The 13,859-nt window shown below is 35.2% G+C and overlaps 1 pseudogene; it reads right to left on the bottom strand.

Annotated features, from left to right (window-relative positions):
* Positions 1-606: 606 nt before the first annotated feature.
* LOC148846634 (ubiquitin-conjugating enzyme E2 28 pseudogene) lies at positions 607-1,044 on the bottom strand (annotated as a pseudogene).
* Between the last annotated feature and the right edge of the window lie 12,815 nt (positions 1,045-13,859).

Below are 13,859 nucleotides of genomic sequence, written 5' to 3'. Positions count from 1 at the left end.
TCAGAGTGACCTCACAGCCTGTAACTACTGCACATCAAAACATTTCGGATATTTGTATTTAAAGAAAAATTCTATATTAGTACCTTTACTTTGGCTCGATAGATAATTTGGCCCCCGAACTTAAAAATGTGACAATCCAATACTCAAACTTTCACAATGTAACAATGTAGTGCCTACCGTTAACCACACATTAAGTAGCATGTGAAAATACACAAATGTCCTTCAGGTGTTATCTAATTTTCTTCATCAACTATCTGTTCAAATCAGAACCAACTGTCAAACTTTTAATCCCGTTTAATTTTTCCATCTAAAATCAAATCTTGGCCTTCACCATCAAATTTTGTATCTCCTCTTAGCAGTTTCTTCACCTTTATCCTCATCTTTAATACTACTTGAGTTGGCCTGAAGAGACCAAACTGAAGAGTCCTCTTCATCAATTGATTTCTTTGGACGATCATCACTCCCTTCTTAATATGTCAACAAACGTATTCTTTTTTAGATCCTGCAACATAGAATGATTACCAAATTCCAAGAATACAAAGTTGATTCACATAAGGTTTTGTTTACTTATTTAATAGTGAGATAGACCACCATAATTTGAAGCTCCTATCCCATGGCATATTTCTGTGTCCAAGAACGGGCAGTTGCCTCATACTTTGCTCTATTACTCTCGTACATGTGGGCAATCTCAGGAACCATGGGATCGTCTGGGTTTGAATCAGTTAGCAGAGTACAAATTGACAAAAACATTGTGGATATTGTGAGGGCAAGATTCCATTGCTCTTTCAGAATGTCAATACAAATTCTCTCATTATTGTTGATGTTGGGATGGAAAACTTTGGTGCAGAAAGAAACCTTTGGCGGCTTGAACGAGTAATCTGGTGGAAAATGAATGGTTACTAGAAACACACCACAGCAAAGGGATTGTCCAATGATTGTTGTTTGCTAGTGGAACATGTCTTCTACCACAAGACCAGCACTGCAAGAGGTGAGAGGATCTTTCTGCAGATCCTTCAGCCCCTTTTGAATATGTTTTGAAGCCATTGATGATTATAAAATCTCTAGAGAAAGAAACAAGGTTAACACTAAGTGGAGAGAATTTTAGCGTACACTAGGGCTCTTCCCCTTTTTTCTGTTTATCAGTCATTTGTTCTTCTCATGAGGGTTTATAGGGAGAGAACAAGTGCATTGCACATTTGCACTGCCAGCGTTTTCATGGAGAGATCAAGTGGAGTATCCGATAGTTTTCCAGAACTTAGATTAAGAGCTGCTCCAGGAATCCACCTTGATCTCATAAGGGAGGCAGTAGAAATCTATGCAAGTATGGACATTTGTTTGGAATTTACACGGTTTTCTTTTTCTTCTCCACTTTTTCATTTGAATGTTCTAGATGCACAAAACTTACCCCTTTTTCATCTTCTTGAGGAAGAAGATGATGAACAGTATTTTATTTTCAAGGGGTAATTTTGATATTTTCAAAAGTCTTAAGTAGTACATGATATCACGTGATACACATAACTGATGGTTGGTTGACGGTAGGTACTAAATTGTCACGTTTCAAAAGTTTGGGTACTAGATTGTCGCATTTTAAAGTTTAGGGACCAAATTGTTACTCGAGGCAAAGTACAGGGTACTAAACTAGAATTTTCCCTTTTATTTATTAATCATAGCAGATATTCTCAATTCATAGTGGGATGTGGGTGTGAGGTTGGTGTGAGGCATGCTCAATGAGAGCAGATCCCAATTCCACAAAGGCAAGGTGTTGATACCTAAAACTTCAAAATAGGTTTTATTACAAATAAATCTATAATTCTAAGCGGCAATATCCAAAACAAGAGTTCATCTTATCCGAATCTGAAGGTCTCGAGAGAGTTCACATTAGTGCCCCACACGGAGGCGCCCCACAATGTCCACAATATATCTTGACCTTGTATTGGGAACATCTCCCGATGACAAGTACGAGAGATGTGAAACATCAATAGGAGATGTTCCCAATACAAGGTCAAGATGTACGGTGGGGCACTGTGGGGCGCTGATGTGAAGGAACAGATCTGCTCCTCACACATGGGCGCCTTACAGGCATATCCATCGTGCATTGGGAACATCTCCCATGAATAATAACTTATAAGTACAGGAAATGTTCTCAATGCATGATAGGATGTGCGTGTGAGGCACCCTGTGTGAAGAGCAAATCCGGTCTCTTGATGTGAACTAGTCTCAAAAATAGGCTTCCAACAAGGAAGTAGTTTTGGAACGTGCATATTCAATTTTGCTCTTTGGTAATTGAAGTAAAAAAAATGTTTTACCAAACAGGAAGTCCATACAGAGAATATTCAACCTTGTGATATGATATGTCATATGTGTTTTCTAAGGAGTCCCACTCCATGGAAGATTGGAGATTCTTCTTGGTGAAATAACATTACCAAATAAAAGAATTATGGTGAGATATGTTTATTTCTTTTGATGATAAAATAAATATCACTAACCATCAAAATTTATATAAAAGGTTCAAACCCATAAAAAGACCATTCCATATCTACTACCCACAAATTGCACAAATTGTTCCCATATCCCGACCCACAAAACACTAATACTGTGTATTGGGATCATTTCCCCATGAAAGACAAGAAAGATATTTCCAATACGCAACTATAATGTCTGGTGGGTAGAGATTTGGGAAAAACTCATGAGTAGAAGATTCAAGCCCTGAAAAGGCATTACACCTATTATTTAACTTTTTCAGCTATGGCATATAAGGTACAAAGTATCAAAAACGTCAAGTGTATCGCAAAGGCAATTCTAAGAGATGTATTGGGATATGCCGTAAATACATACACGTATTGGAGAAAAATTAAGATACGCATATATATGCATTGAAACACTATAAATGTTTCAATAAATCATAAAAATACATAAATAATACTAAGTATAAGGCTTTAATGAAGTGTAAATACATTAAATTAATATATTTTAATGGTTTAATGAAGAAACCCATTATAGTCAATTATAATTTCATGAAAAAACCATATGCTTAGCTATAATTTATAAATTATAATTCTTAAGTTTTAAGGGATGGGAAAACCCAATAATCCTATCCAACCAAAAAATATGCATTGGCACAACTTCTAAGTGAAAATATAATTAATAATTATTTCTTACTTGAATAATTACTATTTATTTTAATTTTCAAAAATTGCAAAAAAGAAAATTAAATAAATATTGTAAAATATATTCAAAAAATAATTATTGGAGAAGAAATTTCAATTGCTTTATGGATATGGTTGATCATCCATAAATCTATAATATATTCAATACTTGTAATTAGATCATAAAATATAATTAATTATTAATTGTTTTTTAATTCTAAAAATATAAAAAAATCAAAAAAATATTGAAGAAGAAATTTCAATTGCTCTATGGATTTGATATATAATCCATAGATCTAAAACACATTAAATCTTTATAGGTAGATAAAAAAGACATTTTCATTTTTTTGTTATTTTATATTTTTCTAAAATCTTCGTCATAAAATTTCCATAGATCTACTCATAACACAAAAAATGTGATTTTGAATATAAAAATGTAGATCAACATAGATTTAAACATTTTCAAGCATTCAAGTAAAAAATTACAAGATATTATGAAAAATCGAAAAAAACTTACCTATTTTTCAATGTTTTTGAAAACTTGAAAAAAAACTTCCAAAATATTGATTTTTCACACTTATTTTTTTGCGTTTTTTTTTCATATCCAACATTATGAATGAGTTTTGGAGTTTTAGAATCATTTGGAGTGAAAGAAGTCTTATTTTTGGCAAAAGAAACTTCCTCCCCCCCCCCCCCTCCATTTTTTTGTTTTTTGTCAGTATCTTTTTTTCATAGCGTATTGACCGATACACCCCTGATATGGCTCCGTACAGGTCCAACATGGTGGAAAAATATGATATCACAAAGTTTTCCATTGTATCTCATATCAAACATTAAAAGATATGATACAATACGCCCTGTATTGGATGTATTGTGTCGAAATTTGAAACCTTAAAGGAATTCTTATCACTATTAACCATTTCGACCGATTTACTCAAGACCCAACGAATAGACCCTTTTCATTGATGATGTTTTAGTCTAAAGATAGAAACCATTTACAATGGACACACTATTTTTCATAAAACTAAGATAACTAAACCCCATTACTAGTTATGTGTATGCATGGCTTTACAAGAAATAAATGTCCCCCTAAACTATAAACTATAGTTTACATAAACTATAGTTTACATTACCAGTTATGTGTATGCATGGCTTTACAAGAAATAAAAAGCCCATACAATTGATGATTTCTTAGTTTAATTAAAGTATTTATAAACCATTACTCCTAAAATTGATTTAGCTAAACCTCATCTATACAAGCTACGGTTTTACATGGCTTAACAAGAAAAAACTCATGTCATTTCCACCCCTTTGGTTGAACCTTGTCCACAAGGTTAGCATCTAGAAACTTTTCTTCAGGCTGCATTTGGAAACGATGCAAATATGTAGAGTGTAAAACGTTTCACATAAATTGCAAAATTGGGTTATTTTGCACTGACAAATTTACTTTCTTACCAAATAGAGTTTTAGTTGTAATGGATGCAAACATGAATACCAATAAATCATATGCTTTTTTTTTTTATAAAAATCCCACTTGAATGCAAATTTACTTTTTTTTATTGATGTACTTTTACATCTTATTATCAATGTAAATATGCATTGGTCTGTCATTTGTCAATGCATAAATGTAATGTTGCCAAACACAAGCAAAAGTGAACCAGAGTGCAAATTTACCCCGAACCAAGATTTACGCTCCATTTGCATCATTTCCAAACGCAACCTCAATTAATTCACCTAAATCATTCCTTGGTGGCATATGTTGTGTCAATATCTTGCCATTGGATTAACATTTTGTTATTGATAGCATTCCCTCTTTTCACCATCCTCCAGCCCAATGCAGCCTTTGGATATGAATGCAAAGCCCCATCTTCACTAAGAAGAGGGAGTTTCAAATTTGACATTATCCCCTCTCCTCATTTCTTCTTCGATTTAGAGGCCCCATTTTCAATAAGAGTGAGGTTTGAATTTGGCTAAAAAGACTTTAATATCGGATATGAAGAGGAGATAATAGGATAATCTTTTTTTTTGTAGAAAAAATAATAGGATAATTGAGATAGATTTGATGAGTGGCTTATCATTCCCTTAAGTTATATGTAGTCGTGTAATGTTTAACATGGACTGAATAGAAATGTGAAGTGCGCATGAGAGAGTGATTTGGTGAGGCCATCAGCAAGCTAATCATGAGAGCCAATGAACCAAACTACAAATACTCCCTTTTTGAAAAAAATTGCATATAAAGTGTACACCAATTTCATTATGTTTAGAATGAGAGTGTAGAACGGGGTTTGCCACAAGAAAGGTGGCACTCATGTTGTCACACACCAGTGCAGGAGGTCCATAAAGAGACAAAACCAAGTTTACTAGTTTGGAAGGAGTACAAATGCAAATATGTACAATATAAATACAAGCAAAATAATACAAAGTACAAGGTTTTGCACTCTACATATTTGCATTTGTACTCCTTCCAAATTAAGCCTAAGCAATTGTTGAATCCATAGAAACTCTGAAGTAGCACAAGCTCGTGCCCAATATTCGCTCTCACTACTAGAGCGAGAAACAATCATTTACTTGTAAGATGACCAAGAGATTAAGGTGGTGTTTGGCATTGATACCGTTTTATGAGAAAGCGGCATCACATCAGAAAAAGTGGTGCTTCGGAAAATGACCTTTTGTTTGGTATCGTTTTTCCAAAAAAATGTTGCACCAGACTACGCTTTGAAAATCGGGAAAGTGTGGTATGAAGAAACACCAAATTCAATGTTTTCTCAAGAAACAACTCATTGTTGCTAGTGGTGCAATGATGTGGCATCATCTTGGATTTGGATAATATAGACTAGTGCTGAAAATGGTTCTACAACACTAGTACCAAACAAAAACAGTCCTTACCTATTTTTGTTTCAAATTCTAGTTTATTTTGTTTGATTGCAGTACAAATGAAGTAAATTAAGACACGAAGCAAAATAAAATAAAATCCAAAGCAAAATTAAACAATAATTTGCATTTTTCACATTTGCACTCCCATGCATTTATACTAGTGGAAATAAAATTGCATTGCAACCATACACAACCTTAACTACAAATTTTGAACTTAGAGACACAATTATAGAAAACACATGCTTGGAGTTGGACTCCGTAATCAAAATATCACTGACATATATAAGAACAAAGAGAGAAAATGCTATGAGACTTCTTGAAGGAAAGAGAGTGATCTGACTTGGAGATCAAAGTGAAAACCACATATTTGTAGGAAATCAGCCAGCCTATTATACCATGTTTGTGGCGCTTGTTTAAGACCATAGAGGGAACGATTTAGAAAGCAAACATGGTCAAGATATAAGGATTCCTTACATCCTAGTAGCGGATGCATGTAAACAGTTTCATGTAAGTCCCTATGCAAGAATGTACTATGCACATCAATTTGGTGTTTAGGCCAACCACTAGAAATAGCAATTAAGCAACAGTCTAGTAGTAATAGGCTTTACAATAGGACTAAACATTTGATGATAGCCCATGCCTTGTTTTTTGGAGAAACCTTTGGTAACTACCCTTATCTCTTCTAGCCCCTTCAATTGATTATAAATCATTTCTTCTAACGTCGTTTCCGGCCACGTCTTTGCCATATCTGGGTAACATAGTGTGGGCCATGGAATACACATTTTTTTCTCTTGAGATACCATCCTTGCTGATTTTGAAAAACTAAACTTATATTCTTTTTGTAATCACTGGAAGGAGTGGATTGATGTATATATTATACATGAAGTTGAATGCTTGTAATAGTATACTTTATCTATTTCAAAAAAAAATGCTTATAATAGTACCTTTTTGTGCCAGGTCCAGGGATATAGTATGTGTTTGGTTCCGTTTATGTTTATTGAATAAACGTTTGTACTTTATACTTTATTTGCTGGTAAAAATGAGAAATGCAATAATTACAATAGTTTATGACAACTAGGCTCCACGTGAGCATAATAGTGAAAAAACGATTGGCCATTTATGGAAGCTTAAAAAATAACTTCCACAAACGGCTGGCATGCACAAAAACCAAAGTTGACTTTTTAAATTTTTGATGCATGCAGAAGAGCAAGAGAGAGAAAATGCTGAAGTGGCACCTATGTGGCACTGTCAATAAATGTTTATTGAATAAACTTAAATATAACCAAACACCCTTATAATAGTAACAAAGTTGAAATTATGTATATATAATATAAACTAGCTATACGCTATTTTTTGTACTTTCAACTCTATTTGTTTAGATGAGTTCTTTTCACACTATAATAATAAAATCTAAAGCTCTGTTACTGTAGAGAGGACAGCTATAGACGAAGATGTAAGAGATATATAATGCCTTTCCATGTCATAAGAAGTCGTTATCAGAAGTCTTGCAAGAAACTTTATCATATTTATATCATGAATCAATTAATAAAATCAACAAATAGATAATCACTCAAAAGTAAGCAAAACTTTGTCAAATAGACTAAAGAACACTGAATAACATTAGCATAAAATCCCTACTATTAACCAAAATGTTTGACATTTCTTAGTTGAAGATCACTCAGACCTTCAACTTCAAAAGGTCAATCAACTTTTTCTGGAGACTTCAAGGTAATCTCATGATATTGTTTTTAATTCCCAACATGTGGAAAGTTGGTCCATGATTCTGAATTACCTTTCGGATATGCTCAAACCAAAGATTCCACATAAGAAACAATAGTTTTTCTTGATATTTAGTTAATTAGGTTAAACAAAAAGCAACATAGGATACCAAACCAAACAAAAATGCTTTGAGAAAGTCATTTTAGAGAGAGTATTCAATGGACTTTTACTTTCTATTGGTCCATGCTTTGTTAAGAATATGCCTAAAGCTGAAGTTAACGCTTTATTGCTTGGCCTAAGGATTTCAAAATCATTATAGATATATCTATATAGATATAGATATATGTATCTGTGACCATGATGAAAAACAAGAGGAGCTGGTCCTCAAACATCAATAAAAATCAATTCTAAAGGAAGCAAAAAAGACATGCTAATAGTAGAAAAGGGAAGTTTATGACTTTTTCCCAAATGACATAAAGTGCAAAATAACATATTGTTATTCAAACTAACAAGAAGTTTATTCATGGAGACCATTATATGGACCAAGTTTGGACTAGGGTGACCAAAATGTTGGTGCCATGTATTAATAGTAGTGTGCTACCCTACAAATGCCAAATTCTCCTTGGAGCAAGAATGACTTGGTTGTAGTTGATAAAGACCATTGTTATTCGGCCCTTCATAAGTACTTTTTTCATTTGCTAATCCATTACAATAAAAAAAGTGTAATAAACTCAAAAAACACATCATTATTAGTAGAAAATTGAGCAATCGGTAGAAGATTCTTCATAATCTTAGGAACATGCAATATAACTTTGAGAACAAAGGATCTAAGGCCCTATTTGGTTCATGGGAATAGGGGTTTGGAATCAGAATCAAAATGGGCTATTCCGATTCTAACTATTTTGTCGAGCGGAATCAAAATTCCATTCCCATTCCTGCTAGAATGGCATTCCCCCATATGAAGGAATAGTCATTCCTTGCCCATCCCTTGTGAATGAAATCCCATTCCTTCTTATTCTAATTCCCATTCCCATTCCTGTCTAAACCAAATAGACTACGGGAATAGAACATTCTGATTCCGACTCCGAATGATTTCGATTCCAATTCTGACTGTGAACCAAATGGACACTAAATGGAGTGTAGAATAGATGCACCAATATTTTTTATTTGCAAACATGCACCCTTTGCAACCCGAATCTAATTCATACCGATATACTTTAGAGTGAAGTTTTAGATTAGCAAGGTCTGAAGTAAGATGTTTCATTACTCCTGAGTTTGGAAACCGATTTCCATCATCGACGGAGGATGTAATGCTGGTTGAGTTGTCTAATTTTTCACCATCAAACTGAGTTTCAGAACTATCTCTATAATGGCGTACAACATGCAACTCAATAGAAACTTGTCTTGCTTCCTCCATTGATTATAATCTAGATTAGATGATGACCTACCTTCATTCTCAATGGTTTAAGGTGGTGAGGGAATTGATCCATCTACACAACCAATGACTTCTAGATTGATGAGTGTAGGGAGAACTTGTGATCCCTAGAGCAGATAGTATTAATAGCGGTTCAGGTTGACCGTGACTAGTTGACTAAAGTTCATGGAGGATGTAGTTATGAATATTAGCACAAGAACAGATATTAAAGCTTGTGTGGAGTTTGTTGTTGAATAGGACGATTGAGTGTTGGAGGTATTACCAGCTATGGGTTTCTACTCTGATTACCATAAAAGACTTTAGTATTATATATGAAGAGGAGAATGAACACACATTTGATTTGCCACTGTTGTTACTAAGGTTGGGTCGAGGGCAACAAGGTAAATTTGCTTCTTTAGCCAATGCTGATTTGTCAACCTAAGAGCAAGAGATCATACGTCAAAGGCCCTGAGTATTATCCCAAGGGTGGAGACTTCGACAGTCAAGTTAGTCAAGTGTGTAAGAGGGGTTAGACGAGGTCTAAGGTGAGGGCTCAGACAAGGTTGCTCGAGAGCAAGAGAGCTAAAGAACATGAATGAGCAAGGTGCTTTACCTGGAGAGGGACACCCCTATTTATACTTGACTTTGCCTTGGGAGTAGTTGGAGGTGGTTGGTAGTGGGCGGCCAAGATTGCATCTGGCCGATGCCATGTGGCACCATCCTAGGCTTTGCTACATGCGCCTACATCTTGGTGTTTAAATACACATTTTGTTCTAAATGTGAACAAAGAAAATATAAAGACCAAGTAGAAGTAGATAAATAACAAGAAAATAATAAGAGAATCAAGATAGATTTGGTGGCGTTGCTTATCATTGGGAGTAGTTGGAGGTGGTTGGTAGTGGGCGGCCAAGATTGCATCTGGCCGATGCCATGTGGCGTCATCCTAGGCTTTGCTACATGCGCCTACGTCAGCCATTGTTGGTGTTTAAATACACATTTTGTTCTAAATGTGAACAAAGAAAATATAAAGACCGAGTAGAAGTAGATAAATAACAAGAAAATAATAAGAGAATCAAGATAGATTTGGTGGCATGGCTTATCATTGGCAATAACCCCTTTCTCATATAAGTATGTGTATCTATCTTACCCTAGTATTCCAATCTAAGGTTAAGATGCGATATACATGTCATATTTAACTATTTAACATTTGAACCATTTGATTAAGACGGTCATATTGCTAACCCAAAAACTAGTAGCCAAAACAGTTTCATTTCCGGGTCAATTCTTAAAACCTTGCTACAAAGTCGTAATGACCCTCATGGGTTCTAAATGTGTATTTGGAAAGTTCTATTTATTGACCCTAATTTGACAATTGCCCATATTTAAATATAATTTTGAAAATATTTTAGACTCATGCAGCTCATTTACCGATTGGTTAATAATAGGTATGGGGAATTTATCTTGCATAATAGGTATGGGGGGTTAGTGCTGAAAATGGGGATATACTAGGCTATATGACACCCAAATGTAGTTCCTTAACAACTTTTTCAAATTTTAGTTTTTGAAAACAAAGGTACCCATATGATCTAATTGTTAGGGCCATACCTCAGCCAGTCGAACTTGTTATGTGGGCATTGCCATGTCCCAAGCACAGTCGACCTCTTTGAGCCACATTAACGAATCAACACACCACATACCGGGGTTAGCGGATAATCCTACAAGTGAGAACCTTAAGGTTGTGTTTGTTTTGAAGGAAAAAGTAGGGAAAGGAAAGGAAAGGTAGGGAAACCCATACAAGGTTTGTAAAGGTTTCCCTACCTTTCCCTATTTTTTCCTTTAAACCAAACATAGCCTAAAGGAAGCACAATCTCTCATGAATAAGCACCCCCACTGGGGAGAGCGAAGCCTCCCGAAGAACTTGGCAGCAAGTATTTTCCCTTGAACCCTGCAGGGAATGTGTTTGAGTGCACCACGACACTCTCTCCCCCCAAGGTTTGATCTATCCAAGCTCTCTAATTCTCATTCTCATTTCAACACTCTTGCATTCATACACCTCTCCTTGGCTCAAACTAGCTCGACTTGATTGATCTCATCACTCATTACTGACTTAAGCATCGAAGCACCTTCCTCGAGGACCACATACTCAGGCCTCTAACCTTCGATCACTGGCGCCTGGACAGTGGTTTCTTGCCATTAAACACCTTCTAAAACAGATATGGGAACAAAAAAACAAAAGGAAATTTCTAGGTGTTAAAAACTTTCCAAAAACCAGTTCAAATCAAGAGTAAAGAGGATAAAATGGTTAAATACATCAAACCGACCTGATCGTCGGCCGGTTTCTTGGCCTTATCGGTGGTCGTTGGTCTCCAACAATACTGGTGTCCCACCCCTTTGTCTTCTTCTATTTGAATGGAAGGAGGGTTTTCTCCTCATAGGGGTATAATGGGAAATAAATGAAATATTTAGGGATTGCATCGTCCCATAATGGTCAAATAAAAAAAGCCACTGCCAAGTGACTTTTTTTACTGGTTTTTTTTAGAATAAGCACTTATTCTTCACTCTTTTTTACTAAACAAGAATAAGTGCTTATTTAGCACTTAATGTGTAGTCCCAACATGAGATCACTTTGGCTGTTTGGAAAAAAATAGCCTGGGCTGTTTTGGGAGCCTCTACACATGATACCTTTGTTAATTCAGGTCCTCATTTGTCTTTCCAACTAAAAAATATTGAGTGTAAATACTATTTTACCCACACTAATTATGAAATATCATTCACAATACATTTTTTAATTGCTTATTCTAAGTGAAATCAAACAAGGCCTAATTCAAATTGAAACAATCTTAAAGGATGAATCCATATTTGATCCACTTATAAACAGATTGAACTTGGATCACCCTTAATGGGATCAAATTCAAATAATCGGATATTGTTTGTAGCGTATTTAGGGCAACTTTTCAATTCATTAGTGTTTGATCTTGATTGACCAACTAGAGCCTGGTCTAGGATTGAGTCAAACATGAATGTGTCAATTTTCAATTCGGGTTGGACCAGGTTGGACAAATCGTGTTTGACCTCAGGCTTAGGCCTTATGCCCAATTCTTAGGATTGGACAATGGTTCTAAATTAATCTGATGTCAAATGAATGTAATGGAAGAATGGGAGAGGGAAGAAATGGAGAAACAATCAAGTGTTTGAGATGAGAGTCATTTAGGTGGTTGGATAACAACCACCCACTAGCTCTCCTTACTCCTTAGTCCCTACATTTACCAAATATTTCTTTCCAACCTTCCATGTCTCGAAATCCATTAAAGCTGAAGAATAGCAACAGGATAGCCCTCCCAAATGAGTATTTTTGGAGTTTTATACATAGGGTGAGGTGAAGACAAGGTGGTTGATTCATTCTCGACATGGTTTTCAAAATTGGACTGACCGGATGGTCGGATTGGAAAAACCGGAACTGGTCAGGTGATTATTTCTATTTTACCCCAGAACTGTTATTTTGCCAAAAACCGTTGATTCGGCCAGTAAACTATCAATCTGGGCAGTCAAACCGTTCAAACCGTTTTGAACCGTCCAACAATTTTAACCATTTTTAAATTTTTTACTTTTTATCAAAATAACGGGCCATCTATTCAGTTCGAACGATCAAATCATTCAGCCCAGAAACCAAACCAGACCCCTGACTGATTTGTTGTCCGGTTCAATTTTAAAAACCTCGATTCTCAATGCCAATTGCTTCTTTACCAAAAAAGATCTACTATACATATGAGACCACATATATAATGCGACAATACTTGTTGCGTCTTGGTGCTCAAAAAGTGTTAATTTTCATCTTCTAAATCATTTATTATATAGGACAAAGAATGCCAAAATCAAAATGTGAAAGGGAGAGTTTCACTAAGGGACAACCTAAATTTATTTTATTTTAAAAGTTTGTTTTCGCAATTTTCTTCAGCTTAGCCTCCCAAATGGGGCCAAGTTCCCCTAAGTTAAAGGGCCCGTTTGGAAGGGTTTTGGTTGAGCCACTTTGGAGAAGTTATCGAAAAAAAAAATTCATTGAAAAGTTGGTTTCTCAACTCCTGTAACTTTATTTTCGTCTTTCAGGGTTTTCACTAAATACAATTTCATGACTTTCCATGTAGGGCTCACCTTGCAACGTTAGATGCTGCTGCGTTAAAGTTAAGGGTGAATCATGGGCCAAACTGGATAGAGCTTTGCAACTATGATAAGGATTATATCTTAAGCACGGACATGGGTCTACATGAGCTTACTTCTAAGCTTATATTTTTAACATAGATAGATAGATAAATAGATACTTTATGCACAGCATACATATAACTGAATATATAGGCTGGGTGGGCCTGAATACAAAACCTAAGCCCAACTTAGGTGGTAACATTTTCAAGCAGAGGCCGGAGAGGGTCATTATCCTCCTAGTACTAAAAATTATTTATGGAAATAAAACATTTTACTTCCATAAAACATAATTTTGTTGGGATCAATCCAAACCCTTGCATACTCTCTCCCGCATTTGATTTTTACTCCCTACTTCACACCCAACCCCATTAATGACAATAGCTAAGAAAGTGACAAGGAAAACCAATCAAGTTGATTTAAGGAAATAAAAACTTCAAGCTACACTAAACTATCAACCAAGATCCTAAGTAAATGTAGCTACAAGATACATATACATATCAAAGAGGGCT

Source organism: Nelumbo lutea, chromosome 7 (genome assembly GCF_056320005.1).
Source record: "Nelumbo lutea isolate HS-2025 chromosome 7, American lotus-T2T, whole genome shotgun sequence".
Taxonomy (NCBI): Eukaryota; Viridiplantae; Streptophyta; class Magnoliopsida; order Proteales; family Nelumbonaceae; genus Nelumbo; species Nelumbo lutea.
Note: the sequence above shows the minus strand (reverse complement) of the source record. Positions and strands in the feature narration are given on the sequence as shown.